Genomic DNA, 16,527 nt, shown 5'->3' on the forward strand with positions numbered 1-16,527 from the left:
TTTGGACTCCCTTGCAGTGCTCTCACGCACGCACACAACAAAAGGCTTCCACCCTTAGGAGCAGCTGTTTTACCTGCAGCTCGGATTCCCTACCGAGTTTTTCCTTCGAGTTAAGTGGCTGTCTTTAAGCCTGCACACACCCACGGGGCAACGGAACTAGCCCCTTAAGCATGTAGTGAGTTGAGAGCTGCCTTCTGTACCGGACTGTCTCTCCCCCTATATTCCGAAATGGAAACCGTCCCCAGGCTGCCAGCCACAGTACACCCTAAACTGCTTCGCCCACACAGAGGTCGACGGTAGCTAAAGCACGGCTTCTCTACAGTGTTGTTTCTTCGACTTAGAACGCTAGCTATTAGACTTCCCTGAAAAGTGGCGCTGCCGTGCTAGCTTGATGAAACACATGGGGAGTGGTGTTCTGCCTTTCGCTGGGGCCTGAGTCTCACTCGCAGAAAGCTTTGGACTCCCTTGCAGTGCTCTCACGCACGCACACAACAAAATGCTTCCACCCTCAGGAGCAGCTGTTTTACCTGCAGCACAGGCTCTCTACCGAGTTTTTCCTTCGAGTTAGGTGGCTGTGTTTAAGCCTGCACACACACCCTGGGCAACGGTAGTAGCCCCATAACCATGATGTGAGTTGAGAGCTGCCTTCTGTGCCGGCCTGTCCCTCCACCGATATTATGATATTGAAACCGTCCCAGGGCTCCCAACCTCAGTACACCCTAAACTGCTTCGCCCTCAGAGAGGTCGACGGTAGCTAAAGCACGGTTTCTCTACAGTGTTGTTTCTTCGACTTAGAAAGCTAACTATCAGACTTCCATGCAAAAGTGGGGCCGCAGTATTAGATTCATGGAGCAAGTGGGGAGTCGTGTTCTGGCTTCTTCTGGGGCCTGGGTCTCACAAGGAAAATGCTTTTGGACTCACTTGCTGTGCACTCACGCATGCCCACCACACAATGCGTCCACCCTGAGGCATGGCTCTTTTAGCCGAAGCAGGAATTCTCTACAGAGTTGTTCCTTTGAGTTAGGCGGTTGGCTTATGGCCTGCAGGAACACACGGGGCAAGGGTACTGGCCTCATAAACAAGAGGTGAGTTGAGAGCTGCCTTCCGCACCGGCCTGTTTCTCACTCCATTTCACGTATGGGACCCTTTCCCCGGTCTCTCATACACGAACACTATACCACTCCTGCGGCTTCAGGAACTGCAATGTTAGCTAAAGCGCAGTAAAGCTACAGCATTGATTCTTGGTGTTAGTAGTCTGGTAGGCGAATGAGCTGCACCTGGGATTCTTGACAGGCTTGTTTCTTCCCAGTCAGTGTCGAGCACATAGCATTCCAAGCACACATGGAGCAGTAGTGTTAGCTTCAGGTAGCAAGAGCTGAGTCCAGAGGTGCCTTCTGCCCGGACCTATTTCTCCCTTGGTTTCACGTATGGAACCCGTTCCCCAGGCTCTCAGCCACGGTACTCCGTGTAATACTTCCTCCATCTAGAGGTCGACGGTAGCTAAAGCAGGGTTTCTCTACAGTGTTGTTTCTTCGAGTTAGAACACTAGCTGTTAGACTTCCATGCAAAAGTGGGGCTGCCGTGCTAGCGTGATGAAACACATGGGGAGTCGTGTTCTGCCTTCTGCTGGGGCCTGAGGCTCACTCACAAAAAGCTTTGGACTCCCTTGCAGGGCTCTCATGCACGCACACAACATAATGCTTCCACCTTCAAGAGCGGCTCTTTTAGCTGAAGCATGGATTCTCCAGCGAGTTTTTCCTTCGAGTTAGGCGGTTTTCATGAAGCCTGCACACACACCCGGGGCAACGGTACTAGCCCCATAACCATGGTGTGAGTTGAGAGCTGCCTTCTCTCCGGGCTGTCTCTCCCTCGATTTTAGGAAACGGAACCCGTCCCCAGGCTCTCACCCACCGTACACCCTAAACTGCTTCCTCCCACACAGAGGTCGTCGGTAGCTAAAGCACGGTTTCTCTTCAGTGTTGTTTCTCCGAGTTAGAACGCTTGCTATTAATGTCCACAATAGCCAAACTGTGGAAAGAGCCAAGATGTCCACCAACAGATGAATGGATAAAGAAGAGGGGGTATATATATATATACAATGGAATATTATGCAGCCATCAAAAGGAATGAGATCTTGCCCTCTGCAACGACGTGGATGGAACTGGAGGGTATCATGCTGAGCGAAATAAGTCAAACAGAGAAAGACATGTATCATATGACCTCACTGATATGAGGAATTCTTAATCTCAGGAAACAAACTGAGGGTTGCTGGAGTGGGGGCTGGGGTGGGAGGGATGGGGTCACTGGGTGTTGGACACTGGGGAGGGTATGTGTTCTGGTAAGCGCTGTGAATTGTGCAAGACTGTTGAATCTCAGATCTGTACCTCTGAAACAAATAATGCAATATATGTTAAGAAAGAAAAAAAGAAGAAGAAGAATGTAGCAGGAGGGGAAGAATGAAGGGGGGAAAATCGGAGGGGGAGAAGAACCATGAGAGACGATGGACTCTGAAAAACAAACTGAGGGTTCTAGAGGGGAGGGGGGTGGGAGGATGGGTTAGCCTGGTGATGGGTATTGAGCAGGGCACGATCTGCATGGAGCACTGGGTGATATGCACAAACAATGAATCATGGAACACTATATCTAAAACTAATGATGTAATGTATGGGGATTAACATAACAATAAAAACATTTAATAATAATAATAATAAAGAACGCTTGCTATTAGACTTCCATGCAAAAGTGGGGCCGCAGTGCTAGCTTCATGAAACAAGTGGGGAGTCGTGTTCTGTCTTCTGCCGGGGCCTGAGTCCCACACGGAAAATGGGTCTGGACTCCCTTGCAGTGCTCTCACGCACGCACACAACAAAATGCTGCCACCCTCAGGAGCAGCTGTTTTACCTGCAGCACAGGCTCTCAACCGAGTTTTTCCTTCGAGTTAGGTGGCTGTGTTTAAGCCTGCACACACACCCTGGGCAATGGTACTAGCCCCATAACCATGATGTGATTTGAGAGCTGCCTTCTGTACCGGCCTGTCTCTCCCCGATATTACGATATTGAAACCGTCCCAGGGCTCTCAGCCACAGTACACCCTAAACTGCTTCGCCCACACAGAGGTCGACGGTAGCTAAAGCACGGCTTCTCTACAGTGTTGTTTCTTCGAGTTAGAACGCTAGCTATTAGACTTCCATGCAAAAGTGGGGCTGCCGTGCTAGCGTGATGAAACACATGGGGAGTCGTGTTCTGCCTTTCGCTGGGGCCTGAGTCTCACTCGCAAAAAGCTTTGGACTCCCTTGCAGTGCTCTCACGCACGCACACAACAAAATGCTTGCACCCTCAGGAGCAGCTCTTTTACCTGCAGCACAGGCTCTCTACCGAGTTTTTCCTTCGAGTTAGGTGGCTGTGTTTAAGCCTGCACACACCCACGGGGCAACGGAACTAGCCCCATAACCATGTAGTGAGTTCAGATCTGCCTTATGTGCCAGCCTGTCTCTCCCCCGATATTATGAAATGGAAACCGTCCCCAGGCTCTCAGCCACAGTACACCCTAAACTGCTTCGCCCACAGAGAGGTCGACGGTAGCTAAAGCACGGTTTCTCTACAGTGTTGTTTCTCCGAGTTAGAAAGCTAGCTGTTAGACTTCCATGCAAAAGTGGGGCCGCAGTCCTAGCTTCATGGAGCAAGTGGGGAGTCGTGTTCTGGCTTCTTCCGGGGCCTGGGTCTCACAAGGAAAATGCTTTTGGACTCACTTGCAGTGCGCTCACGCATGCACACAGCAAAATGCGTCCACCCTGAGGCATGGCTCTTTTAGCCGAAGCAGGAATTCCCTACAGAGTTGTTCCTTTGAGTTAGGTGGTTGGCTTTAGGCCTGCAGGCACCCCCGGGGCAAGGGTACTAGCCTCATCAACCAGAGGTGACTTGAGAGCTGCCTTCCGCACCGGCCTGTTTCTCACTCCATTTCACGTCTGGGACCCTTTCCCCGGTCTCTCGTACACGAGCAGGGTCAAATTCCTCCTGCTTCAGGAACGGCAATGTTAACTCAAGCGCAGTCACTCTAGAGGATTGATTCTTGGTGTTAGTAGCCTGGGAACTAGGCATCCAGGCACACAGGGTACAGCAGTGCTAATCTCCTCAAACAAGAGGTGAGTCGACAGCAGCCTTCCTTCCAGGCCTGCTTCTCACTCCGAGTTACGTTTAGGTTCCATTTCTCATGCTTTCACAAAAACACACAACAGATGAAGTGCACGCTCAGGAAGGGCGATCTTTGCTGAGGCACGGGTTCTCTACAGTTTTGTTCCTTTGCGTTGCGTGGATGGCACTGAGGACTCCACGCACACACGGGAGAGCCGATCTAGTTTCCCGAAACAAGAGTTGAGTCCATAGGGGCCTTCTGCCCATGCTTATTTCTCCCTCCGAATTCGGCTGGGACTCCTTCCCCAGGTTTGCACTCAAGCAGACTTGAAAATGCTGCCACCCTGTGGAGAGGCGAACGAGCTGAAGCTGGGGTTCTTGAGCGGCTTCTTTCTGCCAAATCAGTGTGGAGCCCTTAGCATTCCTATGCACACATGGAGCCGAAGTGTTAGCTTCAGGTAACAAGAGCTGAGTCGAGAGGAGCCTTCTGGCCCGGACTCCTTCTCCCTCGGTTTCACGTAAGGAACCCGTTCCTCAGGCTCTCACCCACGGTAGCCTGGAAAGTGCTTCCTCCCTCAGAGAGGTGGATGGTAGCTAAAGCACGGTTTCTCTACCGTGTTGTTTCTTCCAGGGAGAACGCTAGCGATTAGATTTCCATGCAAAAGTAGGGCCGCAGTGCTAGCTAAATGAAACACACGGGGAGTCGTCTTCTGCCTTTTGCTGGGGCCTGAGTCTCACTCGCAGAAACTTTGGACTCCCTTGCAGTCCTCTCACGCACGCACACAACCAAATGCTTCCACCCTCAGGAGCGGCTGTTTGAGCTGAAGCACGGATTCTCTACCGTGTTTTTCCTTTGAGTTAGGTGGCTGTCTTTCAGCCTGCACACACACCCAGGGCAACGGTACTAGCCCCATAACCATGATGTGAGTTGAGAGCTGCCTTCTGTACCGGCCTGTCTCTCCCCCGATTTTACAAAATGGAAAATGTCCCCAGGCTCTCAGCCACAGTACACCCTAAACTGCTTCGCCCACAGAGAGGTCGACGGTAGCTAAAGCACGGTTTCTCTACTGTGTAGTTTCTTCGAGTTAGAACGCTAGCTCTTAGACTTCCATGCAAATGTGGGGCTGCCGTGCTAGCTTGGTAAAACACATGGGGAGTCGTGTTCTGCCTTTCGCTGGGGCCTGAGTCTCACTCGCAAAATGCTTTGGACTCCCTTGCAGTGCTCTCACGCACGCACACAACAAAAGGCTTCCACCCTTAGGAGCAGCTGTTTTACCTGCAGCTCGGATTCCCTACCGAGTTTTTCCTTCGAGTTAAGTGGCTGTCTTTAAGCCTGCACACACCCACGGGGCAACGGAACTAGCCCCTTAAGCATGTAGTGAGTTGAGAGCTGCCTTCTGTACCGGACTGTCTCTCCCCCTATATTCCGAAATGGAAACCGTCCCCAGGCTGCCAGCCACAGTACACCCTAAACTGCTTCGCCCACACAGAGGTCGACGGTAGCTAAAGCACGGCTTCTCTACAGTGTTGTTTCTTCGACTTAGAACGCTAGCTATTAGACTTCCCTGAAAAGTGGCGCTGCCGTGCTAGCTTGATGAAACACATGGGGAGTGGTGTTCTGCCTTTCGCTGGGGCCTGAGTCTCACTCGCAGAAAGCTTTGGACTCCCTTGCAGTGCTCTCACGCACGCACACAACAAAATGCTTCCACCCTCAGGAGCAGCTGTTTTACCTGCAGCACAGGCTCTCTACCGAGTTTTTCCTTCGAGTTAGGTGGCTGTGTTTAAGCCTGCACACACACCCTGGGCAACGGTAGTAGCCCCATAACCATGATGTGAGTTGAGAGCTGCCTTCTGTGCCGGCCTGTCCCTCCACCGATATTATGATATTGAAACCGTCCCAGGGCTCCCAACCTCAGTACACCCTAAACTGCTTCGCCCTCAGAGAGGTCGACGGTAGCTAAAGCACGGTTTCTCTACAGTGTTGTTTCTTCGACTTAGAAAGCTAACTATCAGACTTCCATGCAAAAGTGGGGCCGCAGTATTAGATTCATGGAGCAAGTGGGGAGTCGTGTTCTGGCTTCTTCTGGGGCCTGGGTCTCACAAGGAAAATGCTTTTGGACTCACTTGCTGTGCACTCACGCATGCCCACCACACAATGCGTCCACCCTGAGGCATGGCTCTTTTAGCCGAAGCAGGAATTCTCTACAGAGTTGTTCCTTTGAGTTAGGCGGTTGGCTTATGGCCTGCAGGAACACACGGGGCAAGGGTACTGGCCTCATAAACAAGAGGTGAGTTGAGAGCTGCCTTCCGCACCGGCCTGTTTCTCACTCCATTTCACGTATGGGACCCTTTCCCCGGTCTCTCATACACGAACACTATACCACTCCTGCGGCTTCAGGAACTGCAATGTTAGCTAAAGCGCAGTAAAGCTACAGCATTGATTCTTGGTGTTAGTAGTCTGGTAGGCGAATGAGCTGCACCTGGGATTCTTGACAGGCTTGTTTCTTCCCAGTCAGTGTCGAGCACATAGCATTCCAAGCACACATGGAGCAGTAGTGTTAGCTTCAGGTAGCAAGAGCTGAGTCCAGAGGTGCCTTCTGCCCGGACCTATTTCTCCCTTGGTTTCACGTATGGAACCCGTTCCCCAGGCTCTCAGCCACGGTACTCCGTGTAATACTTCCTCCATCTAGAGGTCGACGGTAGCTAAAGCAGGGTTTCTCTACAGTGTTGTTTCTTCGAGTTAGAACACTAGCTGTTAGACTTCCATGCAAAAGTGGGGCTGCCGTGCTAGCGTGATGAAACACATGGGGAGTCGTGTTCTGCCTTCTGCTGGGGCCTGAGGCTCACTCACAAAAGGCTTTGGACTCCCTTGCAGGGCTCTCATGCACGCACACAACATAATGCTTCCACCTTCAAGAGCGGCTCTTTTAGCTGAAGCATGGATTCTCCAGCGAGTTTTTCCTTCGAGTTAGGCGGTTTTCATGAAGCCTGCACACACACCCGGGGCAACGGTACTAGCCCCATAACCATGGTGTGAGTTGAGAGCTGCCTTCTCTCCGGGCTGTCTCTCCCTCGATTTTAGGAAACGGAACCCGTCCCCAGGCTCTCACCCACCGTACACCCTAAACTGCTTCCTCCCACACAGAGGTCGTCGGTAGCTAAAGCACGGTTTCTCTTCAGTGTTGTTTCTCCGAGTTAGAACGCTTGCTATTAATGTCCACAATAGCCAAACTGTGGAAAGAGCCAAGATGTCCACCAACAGATGAATGGATAAAGAAGAGGGGGTATATATATATATATACAATGGAATATTATGCAGCCATCAAAAGGAATGAGATCTTGCCCTCTGCAACGACGTGGATGGAACTGGAGGGTATCATGCTGAGCGAAATAAGTCAAACAGAGAAAGACATGTATCATATGACCTCACTGATATGAGGAATTCTTAATCTCAGGAAACAAACTGAGGGTTGCTGGAGTGGGGGCTGGGGTGGGAGGGATGGGGTCACTGGGTGTTGGACACTGGGGAGGGTATGTGTTCTGGTAAGCGCTGTGAATTGTGCAAGACTGTTGAATCTCAGATCTGTACCTCTGAAACAAATAATGCAATATATGTTAAGAAAGAAAAAAAGAAGAAGAAGAATGTAGCAGGAGGGGAAGAATGAAGGGGGGAAAATCGGAGGGGGAGAAGAACCATGAGAGACGATGGACTCTGAAAAACAAACTGAGGGTTCTAGAGGGGAGGGGGGTGGGAGGATGGGTTAGCCTGGTGATGGGTATTGAGCAGGGCACGATCTGCATGGAGCACTGGGTGATATGCACAAACAATGAATCATGGAACACTATATCTAAAACTAATGATGTAATGTATGGGGATTAACATAACAATAAAAACATTTAATAATAATAATAATAAAGAACGCTTGCTATTAGACTTCCATGCAAAAGTGGGGCCGCAGTGCTAGCTTCATGAAACAAGTGGGGAGTCGTGTTCTGTCTTCTGCCGGGGCCTGAGTCCCACACGGAAAATGGGTCTGGACTCCCTTGCAGTGCTCTCACGCACGCACACAACAAAATGCTGCCACCCTCAGGAGCAGCTCTTTTACCTGCAGCACAGGCTCTCTACCGAGTTTTTCCTTCGAGTTAGGTGGCTGTGTTTAAGCCTGCACACACCCACGGGGCAACGGAACTAGCCCCATAACCATGTAGTGAGTTCAGATCTGCCTTATGTGCCAGCCTGTCTCTCCCCCGATATTATGAAATGGAAACCGTCCCCAGGCTCTCAGCCACAGTACACCCTAAACTGCTTCGCCCACAGAGAGGTCGACGGTAGCTAAAGCACGGTTTCTCTACAGTGTTGTTTCTCCGAGTTAGAAAGCTAGCTGTTAGACTTCCATGCAAAAGTGGGGCCGCAGTCCTAGCTTCATGGAGCAAGTGGGGAGTCGTGTTCTGGCTTCTTCCGGGGCCTGGGTCTCACAAGGAAAATGCTTTTGGACTCACTTGCAGTGCGCTCACGCATGCACACAGCAAAATGCGTCCACCCTGAGGCATGGCTCTTTTAGCCGAAGCAGGAATTCCCTACAGAGTTGTTCCTTTGAGTTAGGTGGTTGGCTTTAGGCCTGCAGGCACCCCCGGGGCAAGGGCACTAGCCTCATCAACCAGAGGTGACTTGAGAGCTGCCTTCCGCACCGGCCTGTTTCTCACTCCATTTCACGTCTGGGACCCTTTCCCCGGTCTCTCGTACACGAGCAGGGTCAAATTCCTCCTGCTTCAGGAACGGCAATGTTAACTCAAGCGCAGTCACTCGAGAGGATTGATTCTTGGTGTTAGTAGCCTGGGAACTAGGCATCCAGGCACACAGGGTACAGCAGTGCTAATCTCCTCAAACAAGAGGTGAGTCGACAGCAGCCTTCCTTCCAGGCCTGCTTCTCACTCCGAGTTACGTTTAGGTTCCATTTCTCATGCTTTCACAAAAACACACAACAGATGAAGTGCACGCTCAGGAAGGGCGATCTTTGCTGAGGCACGGGTTCTCTACAGTTTTGTTCCTTCGCGTTGCGTGGATGGCACTGAGGACTCCACGCACACACGGGAGAGCCGATCTAGTTTCCCGAAACAAGAGTTGAGTCCATAGGGGCCTTCTGCCCATGCTTATTTCTCCCTCCGAATTCGGCTGGGACTCCTTCCCCAGGTTTGCACTCAAGCAGACTTGAAAATGCTGCCACCCTGTGGAGAGGCGAACGAGCTGAAGCTGGGGTTCTTGAGCGGCTTCTTTCTGCCAAATCAGTGTGGAGCCCTTAGCATTCCTATGCACACATGGAGCCGAAGTGTTAGCTTCAGGTAACAAGAGCTGAGTCGAGAGGAGCCTTCTGGCCCGGACTCCTTCTCCCTCGGTTTCACGTAAGGAACCCGTTCCTCAGGCTCTCACCCACGGTAGCCTGGAAAGTGCTTCCTCCCTCAGAGAGGTGGATGGTAGCTAAAGCACGGTTTCTCTACCGTGTTGTTTCTTCCAGGGAGAACGCTAGCGATTAGATTTCCATGCAAAAGTAGGGCCGCAGTGCTAGCTAAATGAAACACACGGGGAGTCGTCTTCTGCCTTTTGCTGGGGCCTGAGTCTCACTCGCAGAAACTTTGGACTCCCTTGCAGTCCTCTCACGCACGCACACAACCAAATGCTTCCACCCTCAGGAGCGGCTGTTTGAGCTGAAGCACGGATTCTCTACCGTGTTTTTCCTTTGAGTTAGGTGGCTGTCTTTCAGCCTGCACACACACCCAGGGCAACGGTACTAGCCCCATAACCATGATGTGAGTTGAGAGCTGCCTTCTGTACCGGCCTGTCTCTCCCCCGATTTTACAAAATGGAAAATGTCCCCAGGCTCTCAGCCACAGTACACCCTAAACTGCTTCGCCCACAGAGAGGTCGACGGTAGCTAAAGCACGGTTTCTCTACTGTGTAGTTTCTTCGAGTTAGAACGCTAGCTCTTAGACTTCCATGCAAATGTGGGGCTGCCGTGCTAGCTTGGTAAAACACATGGGGAGTCGTGTTCTGCCTTTCGCTGGGGCCTGAGTCTCACTCGCAAAATGCTTTGGACTCCCTTGCAGTGCTCTCACGCACGCACACAACAAAAGGCTTCCACCCTTAGGAGCAGCTGTTTTACCTGCAGCTCGGATTCCCTACCGAGTTTTTCCTTCGAGTTAAGTGGCTGTCTTTAAGCCTGCACACACCCACGGGGCAACGGAACTAGCCCCTTAAGCATGTAGTGAGTTGAGAGCTGCCTTCTGTACCGGACTGTCTCTCCCCCTATATTCCGAAATGGAAACCGTCCCCAGGCTGCCAGCCACAGTACACCCTAAACTGCTTCGCCCACACAGAGGTCGACGGTAGCTAAAGCACGGCTTCTCTACAGTGTTGTTTCTTCGACTTAGAACGCTAGCTATTAGACTTCCCTGAAAAGTGGCGCTGCCGTGCTAGCTTGATGAAACACATGGGGAGTGGTGTTCTGCCTTTCGCTGGGGCCTGAGTCTCACTCGCAGAAAGCTTTGGACTCCCTTGCAGTGCTCTCACGCACGCACACAACAAAATGCTTCCACCCTCAGGAGCAGCTGTTTTACCTGCAGCACAGGCTCTCTACCGAGTTTTTCCTTCGAGTTAGGTGGCTGTGTTTAAGCCTGCACACACACCCTGGGCAACGGTAGTAGCCCCATAACCATGATGTGAGTTGAGAGCTGCCTTCTGTGCCGGCCTGTCCCTCCACCGATATTATGATATTGAAACCGTCCCAGGGCTCCCAACCTCAGTACACCCTAAACTGCTTCGCCCTCAGAGAGGTCGACGGTAGCTAAAGCACGGTTTCTCTACAGTGTTGTTTCTTCGACTTAGAAAGCTAACTATCAGACTTCCATGCAAAAGTGGGGCCGCAGTATTAGATTCATGGAGCAAGTGGGGAGTCGTGTTCTGGCTTCTTCTGGGGCCTGGGTCTCACAAGGAAAATGCTTTTGGACTCACTTGCTGTGCACTCCCGCATGCACACCACACAATGCGTCCACCCTGAGGCATGGCTCTTTTAGCCGAAGCAGGAATTCTCTACAGAGTTGTTCCTTTGAGTTAGGCGGTTGGCTTATGGCCTGCAGGAACACACGGGGCAAGGGTACTGGCCTCATAAACAAGAGGTGAGTTGAGAGCTGCCTTCCGCACCGGCCTGTTTCTCACTCCATTTCACGTATGGGACCCTTTCCCCGGTCTCTCATACACGAACACTATACCACTCCTGCGGCTTCAGGAACTGCAATGTTAGCTAAAGCGCAGTAACGCTACAGCCTTGATTCTTGGTGTTAGTAGTCTGGTAGGCGAATGAGCTGCACCTGGGATTCTTGACAGGCTTGTTTCTTCCCAGTCAGTGTCGAGCACATAGCATTCCAAGCACACATGGAGCAGTAGTGTTAGCTTCAGGTAGCAAGAGCTGAGTCCAGAGGTGCCTTCTGCCCGGACCTATTTCTCCCTTGGTTTCACGTATGGAACCCGTTCCCCAGGCTCTCAGCCACGGTACTCCGTGTAATACTTCCTCCATCTAGAGGTCGACGGTAGCTAAAGCAGGGTTTCTCTACAGTGTTGTTTCTTCGAGTTAGAACACTAGCTGTTAGACTTCCATGCAAAAGTGGGGCTGCCGTGCTAGCGTGATGAAACACATGGGGAGTCGTGTTCTGCCTTCTGCTGGGGCCTGAGGCTCACTCACAAAAGGCTTTGGACTCCCTTGCAGGGCTCTCATGCACGCACACAACATAATGCTTCCACCTTCAAGAGCGGCTCTTTTAGCTGAAGCATGGATTCTCCAGCGAGTTTTTCCTTCGAGTTAGGCGGTTTTCATGAAGCCTGCACACACACCCGGGGCAACGGTACTAGCCCCATAACCATGGTGTGAGTTGAGAGCTGCCTTCTCTCCGGGCTGTCTCTCCCTCGATTTTAGGAAACGGAACCCGTCCCCAGGCTCTCACCCACCGTACACCCTAAACTGCTTCCTCCCACACAGAGGTCGTCGGTAGCTAAAGCACGGTTTCTCTTCAGTGTTGTTTCTCCGAGTTAGAACGCTTGCTATTAATGTCCACAATAGCCAAACTGTGGAAAGAGCCAAGATGTCCACCAACAGATGAATGGATAAAGAAGAGGGGGTATATATATATATATATATACAATGGAATATTATGCAGCCATCAAAAGGAATGAGATCTTGCCCTCTGCAACGACGTGGATGGAACTGGAGGGTATCATGCTGAGCGAAATAAGTCAAACAGAGAAAGACATGTATCATATGACCTCACTGATATGAGGAATTCTTAATCTCAGGAAACAAACTGAGGGTTGCTGGAGTGGGGGCTGGGGTGGGAGGGATGGGGTCACTGGGTGTTGGACACTGGGGAGGGTATGTGTTCTGGTAAGCGCTGTGAATTGTGCAAGACTGTTGAATCTCAGATCTGTACCTCTGAAACAAATAATGCAATATATGTTAAGAAAGAAAAAAAGAAGAAGAAGAATGTAGCAGGAGGGGAAGAATGAAGGGGGGAAAATCGGAGGGGGAGAAGAACCATGAGAGACGATGGACTCTGAAAAACAAACTGAGGGTTCTAGAGGGGAGGGGGGTGGGAGGATGGGTTAGCCTGGTGATGGGTATTGAGCAGGGCACGATCTGCATGGAGCACTGGGTGATATGCACAAACAATGAATCATGGAACACTATATCTAAAACTAATGATGTAATGTATGGGGATTAACATAACAATAAAAACATTTAATAATAATAATAATAAAGAACGCTTGCTATTAGACTTCCATGCAAAAGTGGGGCCGCAGTGCTAGCTTCATGAAACAAGTGGGGAGTCGTGTTCTGTCTTCTGCCGGGGCCTGAGTCCCACACGGAAAATGGGTCTGGACTCCCTTGCAGTGCTCTCACGCACGCACACAACAAAATGCTGCCACCCTCAGGAGCAGCTCTTTTACCTGCAGCACAGGCTCTCTACCGAGTTTTTCCTTCGAGTTAGGTGGCTGTGTTTAAGCCTGCACACACCCACGGGGCAACGGAACTAGCCCCATAACCATGTAGTGAGTTCAGATCTGCCTTATGTGCCAGCCTGTCTCTCCCCCGATATTATGAAATGGAAACCGTCCCCAGGCTCTCAGCCACAGTACACCCTAAACTGCTTCGCCCACAGAGAGGTCGACGGTAGCTAAAGCACGGTTTCTCTACAGTGTTGTTTCTCCGAGTTAGAAAGCTAGCTGTTAGACTTCCATGCAAAAGTGGGGCCGCAGTCCTAGCTTCATGGAGCAAGTGGGGAGTCGTGTTCTGGCTTCTTCCGGGGCCTGGGTCTCACAAGGAAAATGCTTTTGGACTCACTTGCAGTGCGCTCACGCATGCACACAGCAAAATGCGTCCACCCTGAGGCATGGCTCTTTTAGCCGAAGCAGGAATTCCCTACAGAGTTGTTCCTTTGAGTTAGGTGGTTGGCTTTAGGCCTGCAGGCACCCCCGGGGCAAGGGCACTAGCCTCATCAACCAGAGGTGACTTGAGAGCTGCCTTCCGCACCGGCCTGTTTCTCACTCCATTTCACGTCTGGGACCCTTTCCCCGGTCTCTCGTACACGAGCAGGGTCAAATTCCTCCTGCTTCAGGAACGGCAATGTTAACTCAAGCGCAGTCACTCGAGAGGATTGATTCTTGGTGTTAGTAGCCTGGGAACTAGGCATCCAGGCACACAGGGTACAGCAGTGCTAATCTCCTCAAACAAGAGGTGAGTCGACAGCAGCCTTCCTTCCAGGCCTGCTTCTCACTCCGAGTTACGTTTAGGTTCCATTTCTCATGCTTTCACAAAAACACACAACAGATGAAGTGCACGCTCAGGAAGGGCGATCTTTGCTGAGGCACGGGTTCTCTACAGTTTTGTTCCTTCGCGTTGCGTGGATGGCACTGAGGACTCCACGCACACACGGGAGAGCCGATCTAGTTTCCCGAAACAAGAGTTGAGTCCATAGGGGCCTTCTGCCCATGCTTATTTCTCCCTCCGAATTCGGCTGGGACTCCTTCCCCAGGTTTGCACTCAAGCAGACTTGAAAATGCTGCCACCCTGTGGAGAGGCGAACGAGCTGAAGCTGGGGTTCTTGAGCGGCTTCTTTCTGCCAAATCAGTGTGGAGCCCTTAGCATTCCTATGCACACATGGAGCCGAAGTGTTAGCTTCAGGTAACAAGAGCTGAGTCGAGAGGAGCCTTCTGGCCCGGACTCCTTCTCCCTCGGTTTCACGTAAGGAACCCGTTCCTCAGGCTCTCACCCACGGTAGCCTGGAAAGTGCTTCCTCCCTCAGAGAGGTGGATGGTAGCTAAAGCACGGTTTCTCTACCGTGTTGTTTCTTCCAGGGAGAACGCTAGCGATTAGATTTCCATGCAAAAGTAGGGCCGCAGTGCTAGCTAAATGAAACACACGGGGAGTCGTCTTCTGCCTTTTGCTGGGGCCTGAGTCTCACTCGCAGAAACTTTGGACTCCCTTGCAGTCCTCTCACGCACGCACACAACCAAATGCTTCCACCCTCAGGAGCGGCTGTTTGAGCTGAAGCACGGATTCTCTACCGTGTTTTTCCTTTGAGTTAGGTGGCTGTCTTTCAGCCTGCACACACACCCAGGGCAACGGTACTAGCCCCATAACCATGATGTGAGTTGAGAGCTGCCTTCTGTACCGGCCTGTCTCTCCCCCGATTTTACAAAATGGAAAATGTCCCCAGGCTCTCAGCCACAGTACACCCTAAACTGCTTCGCCCACAGAGAGGTCGACGGTAGCTAAAGCACGGTTTCTCTACTGTGTAGTTTCTTCGAGTTAGAACGCTAGCTCTTAGACTTCCATGCAAATGTGGGGCTGCCGTGCTAGCTTGGTAAAACACATGGGGAGTCGTGTTCTGCCTTTCGCTGGGGCCTGAGTCTCACTCGCAAAATGCTTTGGACTCCCTTGCAGTGCTCTCACGCACGCACACAACAAAAGGCTTCCACCCTTAGGAGCAGCTGTTTTACCTGCAGCTCGGATTCCCTACCGAGTTTTTCCTTCGAGTTAAGTGGCTGTCTTTAAGCCTGCACACACCCACGGGGCAACGGAACTAGCCCCTTAAGCATGTAGTGAGTTGAGAGCTGCCTTCTGTACCGGACTGTCTCTCCCCCTATATTCCGAAATGGAAACCGTCCCCAGGCTGCCAGCCACAGTACACCCTAAACTGCTTCGCCCACACAGAGGTCGACGGTAGCTAAAGCACGGCTTCTCTACAGTGTTGTTTCTTCGACTTAGAACGCTAGCTATTAGACTTCCCTGAAAAGTGGCGCTGCCGTGCTAGCTTGATGAAACACATGGGGAGTGGTGTTCTGCCTTTCGCTGGGGCCTGAGTCTCACTCGCAGAAAGCTTTGGACTCCCTTGCAGTGCTCTCACGCACGCACACAACAAAATGCTTCCACCCTCAGGAGCAGCTGTTTTACCTGCAGCACAGGCTCTCTACCGAGTTTTTCCTTCGAGTTAGGTGGCTGTGTTTAAGCCTGCACACACACCCTGGGCAACGGTAGTAGCCCCATAACCATGATGTGAGTTGAGAGCTGCCTTCTGTGCCGGCCTGTCCCTCCACCGATATTATGATATTGAAACCGTCCCAGGGCTCCCAACCTCAGTACACCCTAAACTGCTTCGCCCTCAGAGAGGTCGACGGTAGCTAAAGCACGGTTTCTCTACAGTGTTGTTTCTTCGACTTAGAAAGCTAACTATCAGACTTCCATGCAAAAGTGGGGCCGCAGTATTAGATTCATGGAGCAAGTGGGGAGTCGTGTTCTGGCTTCTTCTGGGGCCTGGGTCTCACAAGGAAAATGCTTTTGGACTCACTTGCTGTGCACTCCCGCATGCACACCACACAATGCGTCCACCCTGAGGCATGGCTCTTTTAGCCGAAGCAGGAATTCTCTACAGAGTTGTTCCTTTGAGTTAGGCGGTTGGCTTATGGCCTGCAGGAACACACGGGGCAAGGGTACTGGCCTCATAAACAAGAGGTGAGTTGAGAGCTGCCTTCCGCACCGGCCTGTTTCTCACTCCATTTCACGTATGGGACCCTTTCCCCGGTCTCTCATACACGAACACTATACCACTCCTGCGGCTTCAGGAACTGCAATGTTAGCTAAAGCGCAGTAACGCTACAGCCTTGATTCTTGGTGTTAGTAGTCTGGTAGGCGAATGAGCTGCACCTGGGATTCTTGACAGGCTTGTTTCTTCCCAGTCAGTGTCGAGCACATAGCATTCCAAGCACACATGGAGCAGTAGTGTTAGCTTCAGGTAGCAAGAGCTGAGTCCAGAGGTGCCTTCTGCCCGGACCTATTTCTCCCTTGGTTTCAC

This window comes from Halichoerus grypus, chromosome 3 (assembly GCF_964656455.1).
Source record: "Halichoerus grypus chromosome 3, mHalGry1.hap1.1, whole genome shotgun sequence".
Lineage (NCBI taxonomy): Eukaryota > Metazoa > Chordata > Mammalia > Carnivora > Phocidae > Halichoerus > Halichoerus grypus.